Source organism: Manis pentadactyla, chromosome 14, assembly GCF_030020395.1.
Source record: "Manis pentadactyla isolate mManPen7 chromosome 14, mManPen7.hap1, whole genome shotgun sequence".
Classification (NCBI taxonomy): domain Eukaryota; kingdom Metazoa; phylum Chordata; class Mammalia; order Pholidota; family Manidae; genus Manis; species Manis pentadactyla.
Genome location: NC_080032.1, coordinates 88725421 through 88739793, shown reverse-complemented (window position 1 = coordinate 88739793; position 14373 = coordinate 88725421).

The window sequence follows — 14373 nt, the reverse complement described above, 5'->3', positions numbered from 1 at the left end:
AGATTTGCCACTAAACATCCCACTATGCCTTCCTCAGAACCACCACGAATGGTTAATATTCAGTGGCTGCCACAACATATCCACAGCACCACAGTGCAGGGCCCGCCTTCCAGCGTCACGTGCTCAGAGACAGTCTGTTCCACGGAGCAGGACAGCAAGGTACAGATGCAGTGACCCCACCCAAAGGTCAGCTCGAAGCCTTGGTCACACACCGGGCTGCCTGCAAACAGGGTGCAGCTCACAGACGTGGGCTTTGCATTTTTCTGACTTGGCTGCCAGCACTTAAAAACTGGGATATATAAAGTTCTAAAATCTGGATTGCTTGCTTCATTTGATTTACAAAATCTGGTAACAGCAAGGTCCCTGTAACTGCATGGCATTGATGGACTGGAGTCGGGGAGCCCTTTACTGGGCTCCCCCACTTCCCACTTCATTCATTTACAATGTTGCTCTGAGGGACATTAAGTTTTCAGCCTGTGTTTAAACCTGTGTTTAAATAATCTTAGGAAGAAATATGAACGTGATGGCCTAAATTAACTCAGTGGCACACTTCCCTCACATGAGAAAGCAGAGCCCAGAACGGGCCACACAGGGAGACAAGGTGCCACCCCAGGTGCCACTCTACCAGGACCATTCTGCTGTGTCCCCACCACTCATGTGTTTACCTATTTCCTGGGAAAACTGAGGTAGTGTAAGGGAATCCATAGCATCTACTCGATGTGCAGGAAACAGTACTTCGATCTGAATTCCCCAGCATTGGAGTCAGGATTAGAGGGGCCAGGCTCTCGTGCCCAGGGAAACCTCAAAACAATGCTGTTTACTCAACCATATGAAAAAAATCAAAGGTCAGCTGAGCACACCATATTAACATAAAGATTCTAATTAATTTTTTCTACAAATAGAAAAATGACTCTTGGAATACCACTGAATAGTCCCTTTTTCTGACACTAACTTGGACCCGAAAACAAGAGATGGCTGAATGTATTCTTTTTGAGAACACATTTGAGTAGAGACTTTTAAATATAAAGCCATCTTCAAGTCAAAAATGGATTCTGCATAAAATATTCATTCCACATTCTGAAATGTATTATAAATGCAAAGGGGAATAGTTTTAAGAAATTGTATTCCATATATTCCCTTTTATACTCAGATACACTATTTTTTCAGATCTCATTAAATCATTGGAAAACTAAAATGTGAGTTTCTAAAGGTAAAAATACTAAAGTGTAATTTTTGCTATCATGTGAAATATGCTTTGTTTTAAGCTAAAAATTGTACTATACTTTACAATGGACTGATAATCAAAACAATTTGACAGCAAATACTGTAATTAAAGTAACAGGAGATGTTCCCATCTCAAAACTGTTCTTCATGTTACTCACTTTGCTTATCTGCTTAATAAGTCTTCCTGTTCCTTCTCTCTGGAAAATGTTGCACTTTGAAAGAATAACAAATAGAGGGTATTATTAATGATTCAAAGAAGCTAGGGGAAATTTGGAAGATGCTTCCTGGCTTTGAAGTATAATCGCAAAGACCTTGCAAAGTAATAACACTAGTTTTATGAGGACTACCAGGCAGTTAATTCTTACTCTTTTTCCCTAATTTAATTCAATCACTTATCTTAGCTATTATAAGATTTATTTGATAACACTTTCAACAAGGTAGGTTCCAGTACTGTGATTGTCAGGATTATGGATTTGTTGAAAACCTGTAGGCACATGGTGTGGACCTTAGGGATTGTCAGGGCAGTTGACAGACTGAGACCCCATGCCAGGTCCCCACCCTGTGCCTGCTGGTTCTGCCCTCCCTGCCTCAATGCCACTAACAGTATTAAACTTCCCACTAGGGGTATTCATTGTTGAATGAAGCTTTCAAACTCACAAAAATAATATTGTGGAGCATACTGCTCAGAAACAATTGTTCCCTCTTCTCTAGTTCACCTGGATGGGAAGCCACATGGGTGCCCAGCATGAATGGCATGCAATCCAGAGCAATTCCAGGGAACAGGAGAGTTAATAGCATTTGGTTGAGTTAATGCTATGAATGCCTTCCAGCTGCTCGTTTATCCTTAGCAATATCCTGATTCGCTATCAATATTTTCTCTCTCTTGGAACAGATCTCTCTCTTCAAGTCTCTGAGTTGTCCAGACGTGGAGGTCTCTACGCAGTTGCTTGGTGCCAACCCTGCAGATCCGGGGAGATCTCTGTTTCTCCTTCAGTCTTGCGGGTACCAATAAATACTCACAGAGAATCCATCACTTATACTTGATAACTCCGAAAAAATATACAACAGTCTAATAACCATGTTTCTGCATCATTTGTTTTTGCTTTTGTTTTGCCAAAGTGATGGATCCCATGAACAATGTGCAGATAGATGGGTCACACAGGCAATGTCCTAATCCAGTGTACAGGTGAGGTCTTCCTTTTCACGGGATAATATGAAAGAAGTTGATGAATTTGCACCACTTCCAGTGACCGACTTATAAGGAACCATTTGGGGGGAATTTGTGAGCATAAAAAAAGATTAGGGAAAATTTAATAAAGAACAAGTTAAGACTTTTCCAAGATGCCTGAAAACAAAGCAAGCCTTGCTTTACATCAGAAAACGTGACAGCTGCTACTTTGTACTCTTCAAAGTATTTACTATAAACAGCGTGAAAAGCAGGCCTCTCTTCTTTTCCTCTGAAGCACTTTGTGTTTTCGGTGAATCTCTATAGCACCAACCAGCAGATTCTTTTACTAATGTGGCTGGAGTGCTGTGTGTAGGGCTCGTGAATGTGGAGAAGGTGGACTTCTAGGAAACCAAAAGATGACTTAGGAAGCAATGACCATGACGTCACTCCATTTAGTCACCCCACTGAGGCACCTCCTAGGTCCCATTTCGACCTCAATAACTTATTCTCATTTGGCTAGACCTCTCTTTTCTGATACAATTCTATTTGCCCAAATTTGGACAATACACTGTGGCCTTGTTTCATAAAAACCCGTTAATTTGTATTTATATGCCCATTTATTTGCATGTCAAACACCCACGTGCTATTGGCTTTGTTTGCTAAATGCTCCACCATCGCTGTTCTCACCTTTGCTGCAAAGGGAAGTAGCGAATCCTCTCCCTAAATCTCTCCTAAACCCACACAAGGCGGGACAACTTCCCTGAGGAGCCGGCAGCCTATAAGATAACCAAGAAAAGATTTTCCCTCTAAAGGGTCGTCAGAAAAGCCCAAACATGAAGCCCAGGGGAAGCTCTTTCTCATTAAATTCTCACCGCATTGGTGAGAATTCCTAAGCACTGTGGTCTCGCCCTTTTGCACGGCAGAACTGTCTACAAGGAGAGGAAGCCCAGGGAAAAGCTGGCAGTAAGTGCTCAGGAATCTTCCTGGAGCCCTGGAACAGGCCCAGAGTTGATTAGCTGCTCTGGACTCGAGCCAGCCAATGGCCGCAGACCATTCAGGGCCTGCTGCAGCAGTAGCGTGAGGGCTGTTCTGCTCACTGAGGCATTTGGGGGGACACTGCAGCCCAGAGGTAGATGCTGCAAGACCTAGGCTGTGGTGCTGGGGCTCTGGACAGCAGCTGGGAGCACCTGCTTGCACCTCAAAGCGGCGCGTCAGTCCTGCAGGGTGTGAATGTTCTGGTGAGCCCACCACGGCGGGAACACACGAGTTCATCATAGTTGTCGCAGCTATTCCATATTAGCGTGGCAGCAGACCTGTTAGCCTGGCCTCTAGCTCTTCTGTTAACAGGGAACATAGTCCCCTTGTGCATCATGGTTACACAAGCCCACTGAAGCATGCCAGAAAGATTTTAAAGAAAAAAAGCAATGCAGAAAGCTGGTTGTTTTTGATAGCTGCTGCCTAAAGCATCAACAAAGCCTGTGTTGTAAGAAAAGATGATGTTCAAATGCAATTTTGGAATTTGGAAACCTGAAGAGGGGATGTGTCCTGCAATTTAAAAGAATCCATGGAAACCTTTTTGCCCAGGTTCACACAATAGCAATCAGAGCCTGCGATGCAATGCTGGAATGCAAATTAATTACAAATATGGCCATCATGATTTAAAAATAAAGACAGAAACCATACGTTAGAATACTAAAACACAAGAGCAGCCCCTGCCTCCGACCGGGACACAGAGGGACAGTTTGTGGAAGTCAAGCTTCACTTGCATGAAAAACTGATCATGGCTGGAAGGGCACGAAGGAGTCAGCTAGGGCAGCACCCACCCTGCGCCCTTCAACTTTGACCTTAGGGAAAGAGGACGCTGAGGCAGGAAGAGGCAAGGGGCTTGGCCCACGGTCACACAGCCAGTTGGTGCTGAAGCAAGAACCGGGGCCCAGGTCAGCTGCCCTTTCCAACCCACCCCCGCATCAGAGATGCTGCCCGCATAGCCCGAGCTTTTTCAAAATCTTATAAATAAAACTATTCTTTAAAATATTACACAAACCCATTTTAGTCCTTTCTTTACAATGAACCTGTCAGCAGTTTGAACACATGTCATGCGAATAGATGATTATTCTATAATTAGCCTGAATAGAGAAGAAAATGGAACAGTAATGCCAGAACAGGTTTTCATACCAAAGTCCAAGATTAAGGTAAAACTACAACCACTATCTGAACATATAAGATATTCCTTTTTTCCAGATTTAGGTTTGAAAGGTAACAGGAATTTCAAAAAGTGTGACCAGTTGGCAGGTGTCAAATCACACACCAGTAGGGACCTAAAAATTAAGGCTTGTGGACAGTGAATGAGCCCTAGATTTTCCTCCTAAGCCCAAGCCAGCTCAACCCCAAATCACAGGGAATGAAGCCGTGTCCCACTGATTGCAGCCCACATTGGCCCCAAGGGAGAAGGGGATGGGGCCAGGTCACCCCCAGCCTGTCATCACAGCCAAGCCGCAGAGCAGCCAGGCAGAGCGGGGACTAGAACGGCCCCAAACTCCACAAGTTAGGACATCTGCCAGGAATGGGGTAAGGCTCAGATTTTAACCAAAATTGAAAAGCAAATCAACAACATGGGATTGTAAGCCTGGGGTTCACAGCCATCTGATGCCATGCTGGGGTTCTGTGGTGGTGCCCCAGTCAATTCACAAGCACCAGCACAAAGGACCACACTTGGCAAGACTATGATGTCTGTGCTGGTTCTGCACCCTCTCCTGTCTGAGGGGCCCCTTTCCTTGTGGAGGGAATCGCAATCCCAGGGGGGTTTCCACCTTCCTCGCCATCCGGTCTCAGGTCCTTGCCAGACTCACTCTCCAAGCCCGGCACAGTCTCTGAAGCAGGCAGCCCGCCCCGCCTGGGACCGCTTAGCTTCTCTGTCTGGCTCTGAGCAATCCCTCACCCACGGGGAGATGACAGACAGTCATACCAACTTCTTAATGCCTGAAGGTGATTTGCCGCGGGATTGACAGCATTCTAAAAGATGGAGAAAAGTGGCACCTTCTCTGCTGACACGCTCAGGTACCTGGCCGATGACTGCCAGTGCTCATAAATCAGCTCAGGGGTGGGAGCACAGCCACTCCATAGCGAGTGTCCCAAAAGGCCAGAAGAGAAGGTCACAGTGACCAGAAACCGGGCCAGAAGGAAAAGCCCTGTGGTGAGGAGTGAGGGGGCTGAGTAACTTGAGCTTTACCGTGTCTGGTGTGCCCACGGCCCCGGGACCGACATCCTCTCCTTTCATCAGGGAGGCAGAAGGGAGAGAGTCAGGATTCAGGACTCCAGTCTTACCACTTACCAGCTGACCCGCCTTGGCCAGGTTGCCTACCCTCTCTGCCCCCCACTTGCCCAGCTGTGTGCCCCAGGATTATGTGGGGGGTTCCCATGAGCTAAGGACAGTAAGGTGCCTTGTGCAATGTGTTACATAAAGCCAGCACTCCACAGAGCTACGTCACTACTATCACTACGCACAACGGTCCTTGTCGTGCTAAGACCGTGCACTTTCTGTTCCATCCTGTTTCCTCAGCAGCAGCCGCACTCCACCAAAGCCAAAACGTGCAGACCTTGCCGCCACGCACAGCCAAGTGTAAGTGCCCCTCTGCCACTTACTGGCGGGGTGACCCTGAGCGAGTCACTTAGCCTCTCTGAGATTCCTTAGTCACGGGAGGCACAGCATCACCCCCAGGTTCTATGCCAAGACTGTACACAATAGAGCCCATAATGTCTAACTCGCCGCCCGGTGCAGCAAATGCTCCACAAGGAACAGCTCTCCTCCTCCTCCTCATCCTGGTCTCGTCACCCTCGTTCTCGCTGTTCCATCTCGGGCACGTGAGCTTCAAATGACTCAGCCACCTGCCCCAGGTCCAGCCATGACCCAGAGCCCCGCATCCCTCAGGTCTCTGCTCCAGGCCCGCCTCGAGGAGTGGCTCAGCCTTGCCCACCCCCGGGGGCCGGCGTCTCCGCACACCGTTTGCTGGCTTTGTGAAGATCGTCACAGCCCGGGATCAGCTTGGGGGCTTGGGTTTACTAGCCCACTTTGTTTCGTCCTCACACGTCCTATAACGTCAACTCCGTGAGAGGGGAGGCCCTTACCCGCCTTGTCCATCATGGAACCCGGCTAATCAGAGACACTATAAATTATCTGAGGAATTAAAAAGGGAAACAGAGCGCTAATGAAGGGACTGTTCCCGGGTTCCTTCAGTTACATAACTAGACGGTACGACCCACAGGCAGTCACTGTTTCTGTCAAGCTCCTCATCGTACCCCCATGCCTGCAGAGTCAGCTTATAATTAATGTTTGTTCAGTGAATGCGTGTGCAAATGCTACCCGTAGGCCCAGGCTCACTGGCACCCGTGGCCTTAAGGACCTGTTCTGAGGAAATCTGAGAGGTAGTATCTGCCTCGTGCCTGTGAATCTGTGGTTCCAAACACCAGCACACACGCAGCGCCAGGGGAGACGGTGAAAATCCATATTCTCAGTCTTACTACAGCCAAGACAGTCTAGTTCAGGAGACAAGACGTGAGCCCTGGGAGAGCAACGCAAGACGCACGTAAGGGATCAGACGAGTACAGGAAGTCCCTGTGCTTGGTAGGTGGGGTCTGGAGCTATAGAGAGGAAAAGGCCATGCCCCAGCTGGGGCCAGAAAAGTAGGACTGAAGTGTCCTTTGTGTTTCCAGCCACTTGACTGAGCCATGATTTACTGATATTATTAATTTCCTCAACATCTCAGAAAAAAATGTGTCCTGATGTCAGAAATTGGACTTCTTCCCATGGCTTAACTCACCCGACAGAAGCTAAAAGAAGTTTCTGGAGGAATGAGTTGATTTTTGAGGCTGCTTTGCTCTATCACTTATGTTTCTAAAGAACATTCTTTAAAAAACATAAGTGACATACAGAAACAACTTCGAAAATCCCATTTCGGTTTTTTGTGTGTTTTTTTCAGCTTATTTTCAAGAGCCGGATGAACGTAGGAGAAGTGGATTCAGAATGGATACTCAAGAATTACATGAAAAGAGATGACAGATTTGAGGGGGAGACGTTAACAAGTTCTTCCTTCATTAAAAGAAAAACTGTCAATTCACTTAGTATTTATTTTATCTTTACAGGAGGAAGGGCATTGCTTTATGCAACAAAATACGGAAGAAGAGGTTTTTATTTCATGAATTAAATAAATTCAAGCTAATTAGCAATCATGTTCACTTCTTCCCAAAACTGTATCATATTATGGCACAAAATATATACAAAGTATGTTTAATTCATCTGTCGGAAAGTCCCTTATTAGCTCCAAGAATTATGTTACCACCCAACCTCAACACTTTGACTTGGGGGGAAAAGAATCATTTTACAAATCATACTCAAAAATTTTTCTCTGTGTCTAACCATTTTACTCCATTTTGCACGCTTATAATTTGAACCATGCCAAGGATGAGGGTGGTCTCTCTCCTCTGCAGTTTTCTAGTAGGTTAGTCTAAAGATATTTAATCCACGTAAAAGAAGGAAGTAGACACCGTTGAAAGTTTGCCTGGTCAATGAAAAGTGTTGGCAGAATTCCACTCTCTCCTGTGCAGGATTCTAAAAAGATGAGCTCATGTATTTAGCGTAGGATTTAACTCTCTGTCCCCTAAGGGATCCTTCCATTCATGGAGTTCTTTCTGAAACCAGCCCAGCAAATGAATCTGGGCAGCAATACCTAAGAATGTGCGACAGTGATAGTGGGTGGTGGTGAGTAATCAGCTCACTGAGTATTCTTAGAATTGTACTAAAGTTGGTTAAGTCTGGTTTGAGGGAACATTAGTTTAAAACAGGTCAGTTAAGACAACTTCTCATAGTTGCCCTAAAATCTATAAATGATGTCATCCTCATTCCTGGATGCTTCAGACATAGAAGGGAAATCAAGTGGACTTTCTGGTCTCTGTGTGATTGCAGTCAACCAGCAAGAACTGACATGGAGGGACTGGAACCTTGGGAGAATGTCTTTCTTAAGTTGAACAAAAACTAAGAAAGAAGGAAGATATATATGTATGTACATGTTCTCCTAGACTCCAGATAGGATGTTTACAAATCAGAGAAAAGAGCTTTGGGGAAGCAGAAACTATAAAAAGAAATGCATCTCAGGAAACTCTAAAAATTACAGTCCCTGCTAAAAAATTCTGAGTGCTGGTGGAGAGAAAAGGAAGGACTGAATCAAAGACAGTGATGGCACAGGCTGCTCTTGGAGAAGCTCTGATTTCAGAAGAACTTGAATGTGAACAGACCAGCCGACTGCACAGCCTGGCCCAGCCCACCCTGCAGGCTGTCTCCTGCCCACAGCGCAGTGAGAGCTCATCTACTGAGCATTTACCACGTGCCGGAGGAGCTCCTACCTCATCACACACCATTTAGTCCTCATCTGACCCTACCAAGTAACGTTGTCTCTAGTCTAAAGGTGAGACGACGGAGTTTCAGACAGATTCAGTATCTTGCCTCAAAACACAGCTAATGAGCAACAGAGCTGGGATCCTATAAACAGGTTAATATTGTACTTTCGAGCAGCCTGAGGAAAGTACAATGGAAAGACGGGAAGATGGCAATGTTAGTAGAGGATGATGGGAATGAGTTTGCTGCCTGGGCACTTACTCTGCACATTCCATCTCTGCATATCTTCTCTGCATGTCTTTTCCTACGTGTATCATCTCACTTACTTAATCTTTCCAACAACCTTATACAATAGGATCTCTTATTTGTCCATTTTCCACAGGAGAAAATGGATTAAGTCACTATCCAAGGTCACACAGACAAGATTCCAAGCTCATGTTCTTAAGCAGCAGGTTATAATTCCTTGCAAAAAGGGGTTATACTGGCCAATTAGTCATTCAACAAAGGCTTTTTAAACCACTTGCTGGGGCCTGACCCTTTTCTAGGCACTGGAGACACAGCCAGGAGCTACAAAAAACCCAGAGACAAATAAAATTCCAGCTCTTGTGGAGCTTGAATCCTTGCTGGAAAGTTATATAAAAATTAGGTAAAATAAAATATATGTATGTTAGATAGTGATAAGTAGAACTAAGGGAAAAATCAAGCAGAGAAGAAAGAGAAGCAGGGAATAGACAGAAAATATGCATAGGAGAATGAAATTTTTCATAGGACATCTACAAAAGGCTTCCCTGAGACTGTTGAGTAAATATCTCATTGATTCCCAGGTTTGGGGCTAATCAGCTGAAGAGTGAAGTTGCCAGCAGAGATAGAAAAGACTACGGAGGCAGCAAGGTTTGAGAGAAAGGGATGGACATCAGGTGCTCTGTCCGTTGCCTATTTGATATCCAAGTGGAGAAGCTAAGTAAGCAATTGGAGTGTGAAAGTCAAGTGGAAAGTTCTGGGGAGCACCTGGGCTGAAAACATGCCTTTGGAAATCAACATCAGGGTGCTGCAGGAAGTGGGCTATAAAGGTCAAAGAGGTGGTCCGAGAGTTGAATGTTTGCAGTTGAAATCTGCGAAGGTTCAAGTTAAGGCTAAGAGCAAGGTCTACTGGACTATGACTGTGAGATGGAGTTTCTAAGAGAAGATAGAGAACAAAATCCTTGGAGGACAGTAAGTCAAGAATCTTCTATATGTATATTTAAATTGCCAACAACTAAGAAAGAAAGAATAACAAAGGAATGTCAGTGTTTCAAAGCTAACGTCTTCAAGAAATCAGACTGAGTGAGCCAAGGGTGCTCATGTCTACCCAGGGGACCACTGGGTGAATTAAGTCAATGACACAGGTTTGTAGCTGAGGGATTTTAAGGAGAGAGACTGTGGTCTAGACATGGAGATGAGCAAAGAACATGTATCAACTCACTTCCAGGTCCAACAGCACAACCAAGAAGGGACAGGAAACAGCAGTCTCGAGAGACGGCTGCTGGGGAAGCAGGGTCTCGGGAGCAGCGAGGAGGTGGAGAAAAGCTTCCGGGAAGCCTTGAGGATGGGCGGGGTGATGCTGACAACCGACCTGGGGTTCCAGGGGCCAGTGGAATCCTTTAAGGAGGAGAGTCTGTGGTTGTCTCTTGACATCTACTGATGGGGACGCCCAGGCCAGCAGAGGGTCTTCCTGCTCTTTAGGCCCTCTAACCCAGCGCTGTCCACAGGAGCTTCCTGTGATGACGGGAATGTCCTCTGGCTGTCCTCTCCCACATGGCGACCAGCAGCCACGTGGACCGCATGGGGGAGCACAGATCTGACCCCAGCCATATCCTGACCTTTTCTCCATTCCCTTCACTACAAACAGGCCACCAGAGAAAACAATCTTCAAATTAGAAAACAGAGTGAACCTCACAGAACGAGGGAGTCTTTGTGAAGCCCAAGGGGATGTGAGCACATGTCCCTTTTGAATAAATTGAAGTCCACAGTTCCAGAGAAGTTCTTAGAGGTGGTCATTAGAAATGCACATGTCGTCATAAAGCTTAAGCTTGACCAAGTTCTAGAATAGATTGTTAGAGAGCGGATCTCTGTTGCCTACTAACAGATGTTCACAGAAGCCAGCACGGGCTCACTAAGAAGATGTCCTGGGAGCCTCTCAGGGGCCACTTCACCATCACCCGGTAATACCTCCTGCTGATGGCACCAGGGCGCTTTCTCCCAGCGGTGCACGTCCATCCCAGAAACCGCCTGGAGCCCGAGGCAGCCCCCAGAGAAGAAGGGTGGCCTGCCCCCAGGGAACCAGCAGGAGAGCCGATTATAAATCAGGCTCCTGCAGCCCCAGGAAGTGGAAACACCAAAGCCATCAAAATAGATCAGGAATAATTCTTTTGGGAGCATCAAAGGGAACAATCACCACCCGCATCACCGCATACATGGAACACCACAGAGACAGAGGAGGAAATAAAACCAGTTATTTTAAATGCATCATGGAAAGAGAATGGCATCATTTCTGCTCCTTTCCCACTGGGTTTTACTACTGTCCCAAGTGAGCTCCTGCCTCTCAGATGCTCGCCTGTCTGGATGCTGGCTCTAAGGCGTGCTCTTTAGGAAAGAGAGAGATTCAAGAACAGGGCTGGAATTTTGAGATCTCCTACCAATAAGCCACACAGGAAAAAAAAGCAAAGGGTCTTCTTTTCTAATTCCTTAAGAAGACACATACTTTTTCCTCAACTCCAGGGAGCCAGGGCCATCAGAGGATGGCGTGTGTGTTGTGTCACCTGTCTCTCTCTCTCTCGAATGCCACGTCTCCGTCTGGAAAGCTCCGGTGACGGCTGCTTGTCCAGGTTAACACAAGCATCTCCACCGCTGACCCCCAGACAGACACGGCTGAATGAGTCAATAAGGGCTGACTTTCAGGGGCTAGTAATTAAGTCCCACAGAAGGGAAGCCAAGAAACATCCGTCTCCTCTGCTTGACAACGGTGTCACGTGTGAACATGTTCTCCTTTGCTGGGAGTTGGCCATGCAGCTAATAAGTCACGTTCCAGGGGAAGAGGGATCTACGGGCCGCTGAGAGAAAGCGCTCCCTTCCTGCCTTTCAGTCCTGGTGTTATCCGCTTGACCAGAAAAAGAGCAAGAATTCTTGAAAAGGCACCAATCATAATTTTCAGTTACAAATGAGGGGTGTTTTGAGATCAGTTCCTTTGAGGATTGCGTGATTGAAATCATGGCTACCATTTATTGATTACTTACTATGGACTAGGAACCATAATGAGCATTTGAGATGCCCTTTCGACTATAATCCTCACACTGCCTTATATTCTGGGCACCATTTAACAAACTGAGATGCAGCCCAAGATGTCATCGGTGTCCTTGCCCAAGGTGACACGTGGTGGGGCCAGGGTGGTCTGACCCCAGAGCCCCTACTCATTACGATGCCACGACAGATGATGCCAAGGGGGTGGCAGCAGCCAGCCGCCACGTCCTCACCAGCGAGCCCTAAGTCCTGCTGGACATTCTGCAACTCATCTGATAAAAAGCATCCTGGGAAGTCTTCAGTTTCTGTAGATCTAATTTTAAAAACGCTATTGTCTGACGTCCAGGTTCGACTCTCAGCTGTCCGGGGGTCAGATTCACCTTCTCTCCCCCCCAGACACCCACATTAACTGATTTTATTTGTGTCTGTCACCAGCCTCATCCAGGCTCCACGGGAAGTCATAATTGCTCTCAGTTGCTACTTCACACAAGCCTCGAAGTTCATTTCAAGATCATTGCCAATTAATCCTTAAAGTCTTCAAAAATGAGACAAGCTCCAGAAGACCAAAGATAGGAAAATAGTTGAACTATGATAATGAAACTTCAGTCTTTGTGCTAGCTAGTGGATGTGATGGGGAAATAAAATAACATATTAAATAACTGACATTTATTAAAGGCTTACCATTCGTTTGGCACTATGGTAAACCATTTACCTAATTTATTTATCCCTCGCTGTAACTCTAGTAGATAGATTTCTCTCCACCTTACAGTTGATGAGACTGAGGTTCAGAAACGTTCTATAACTTTCCCACTGTCAGTCTGCTAAGAGTGAAGAGCATCAGACTTCCTCAAGTCTCTGACGTGTAGGAACAATCAGCTGGTGAATCCAAGAGGCAACAATACTGATTATTACATAGGTATTAATGCCAGGGCAGAATTTGTAGTGGGGTGCCAACATATGCTATCTGTGCCTCTTCTTATTCAGTCTCATGCTTTTCAAAAATGCAGATGGCACAAATACTTTTAATGGGAAAATTCAAAATTATATCAGAGAGTAGGTGAGCTGAAATTGTTTAAAACAAATTCATGTAAGTTGTTGCATGTAGACTCACGAAACCAATTACATAGCCATGGGGTGGATGAAACGTGAGTGGATAATGGCTCGTTTGAAAATCTTCCTTTAAAAGTAAAACAGTTTTAGGTTATATCAGAACCTAAGAGTCTTATTCTGTATGTAGTGTGTTGAGACTAAATCTCGGTGCTGCGTTTTAGGAAGATTCCTAGACAGGTTCATCCCAAGAAAAGCAACCAGAATGGCAGAATATGGGGAAATCGTGCCATATATATATATATATATATTGAATGATGTGAATCTGGAACAAATGAGCCTCAAAAGGAAAAGATATGGAAGATAACGTGTGTCATTAAATATATAAAATAGAGATTTGACGTTTTTGCAGAACCAGAATAAGAACAACCAGCTGGAATTTGGATGGATTTATCACACTGTCTGATAGGACAAACAGTGAAATCTCTGTGATGTGCCAGCCCAGTGGTGCCCAAATGAATAAAATGAATTAGCACAGAAGTTAAAGTCTATCTTTCAAGGTATAGTGTCCTAAAGTCCTGAAGTTGGGTGAAAGACCAGACCTTCTGGGAGTCCGTAGCCCTCATTCCAAAAGGCTGTCCAGTTGCCAAGAGCCACAAGTGCTAAGGACATGGACTTCAGGAAGCCCACACACATGCCAGCATCCTTCTCAAAGGCATCTCTTCCTGGGCCAGATGGCTCAGACCCTCACAGGGGAGGCCATTTCTTATCATCCCTGCCTCCCACAGCACTTGTCTGAGGGCTGTGACAAACCCCCCTCTAAGGGACAGGCTGGGGGACTGTCTTCTAAGAGCAAAGTCAGGAAAATAGGAAGAGGCGGAAGCTGGGAAGTCCCTGCAGATAAGGGGTACGCACCCCACTAACAGCCTGGGTAACAATGAGCCCCAGTACCCGCACCACACCCAGAGGGCCTGGCATTGGAGAGAAACCCAGGAGCAGCCAGTGGCTGTTCCATGTCCTGGGCGGTGTTCCAAATACATTACAAGTGGTAACTCATGTCCTCTGTCCGTCAACCCCGTTGGGTCACAGACCCTTTGCACAGACCAGGCCACAGCGGCCAGGGGAGCACAGACAGCCTCCCTGGGGCCACACGGTGAGGAAGGAGGGGAGCTGGGATCGGAAACCCGGCGGCCCAACGCCAGGCTCCCAACCTGCCCAAGCTCTGGATCGTTGACTGAGTCATGAATCACACCTCCAGCCCCTTCTGACG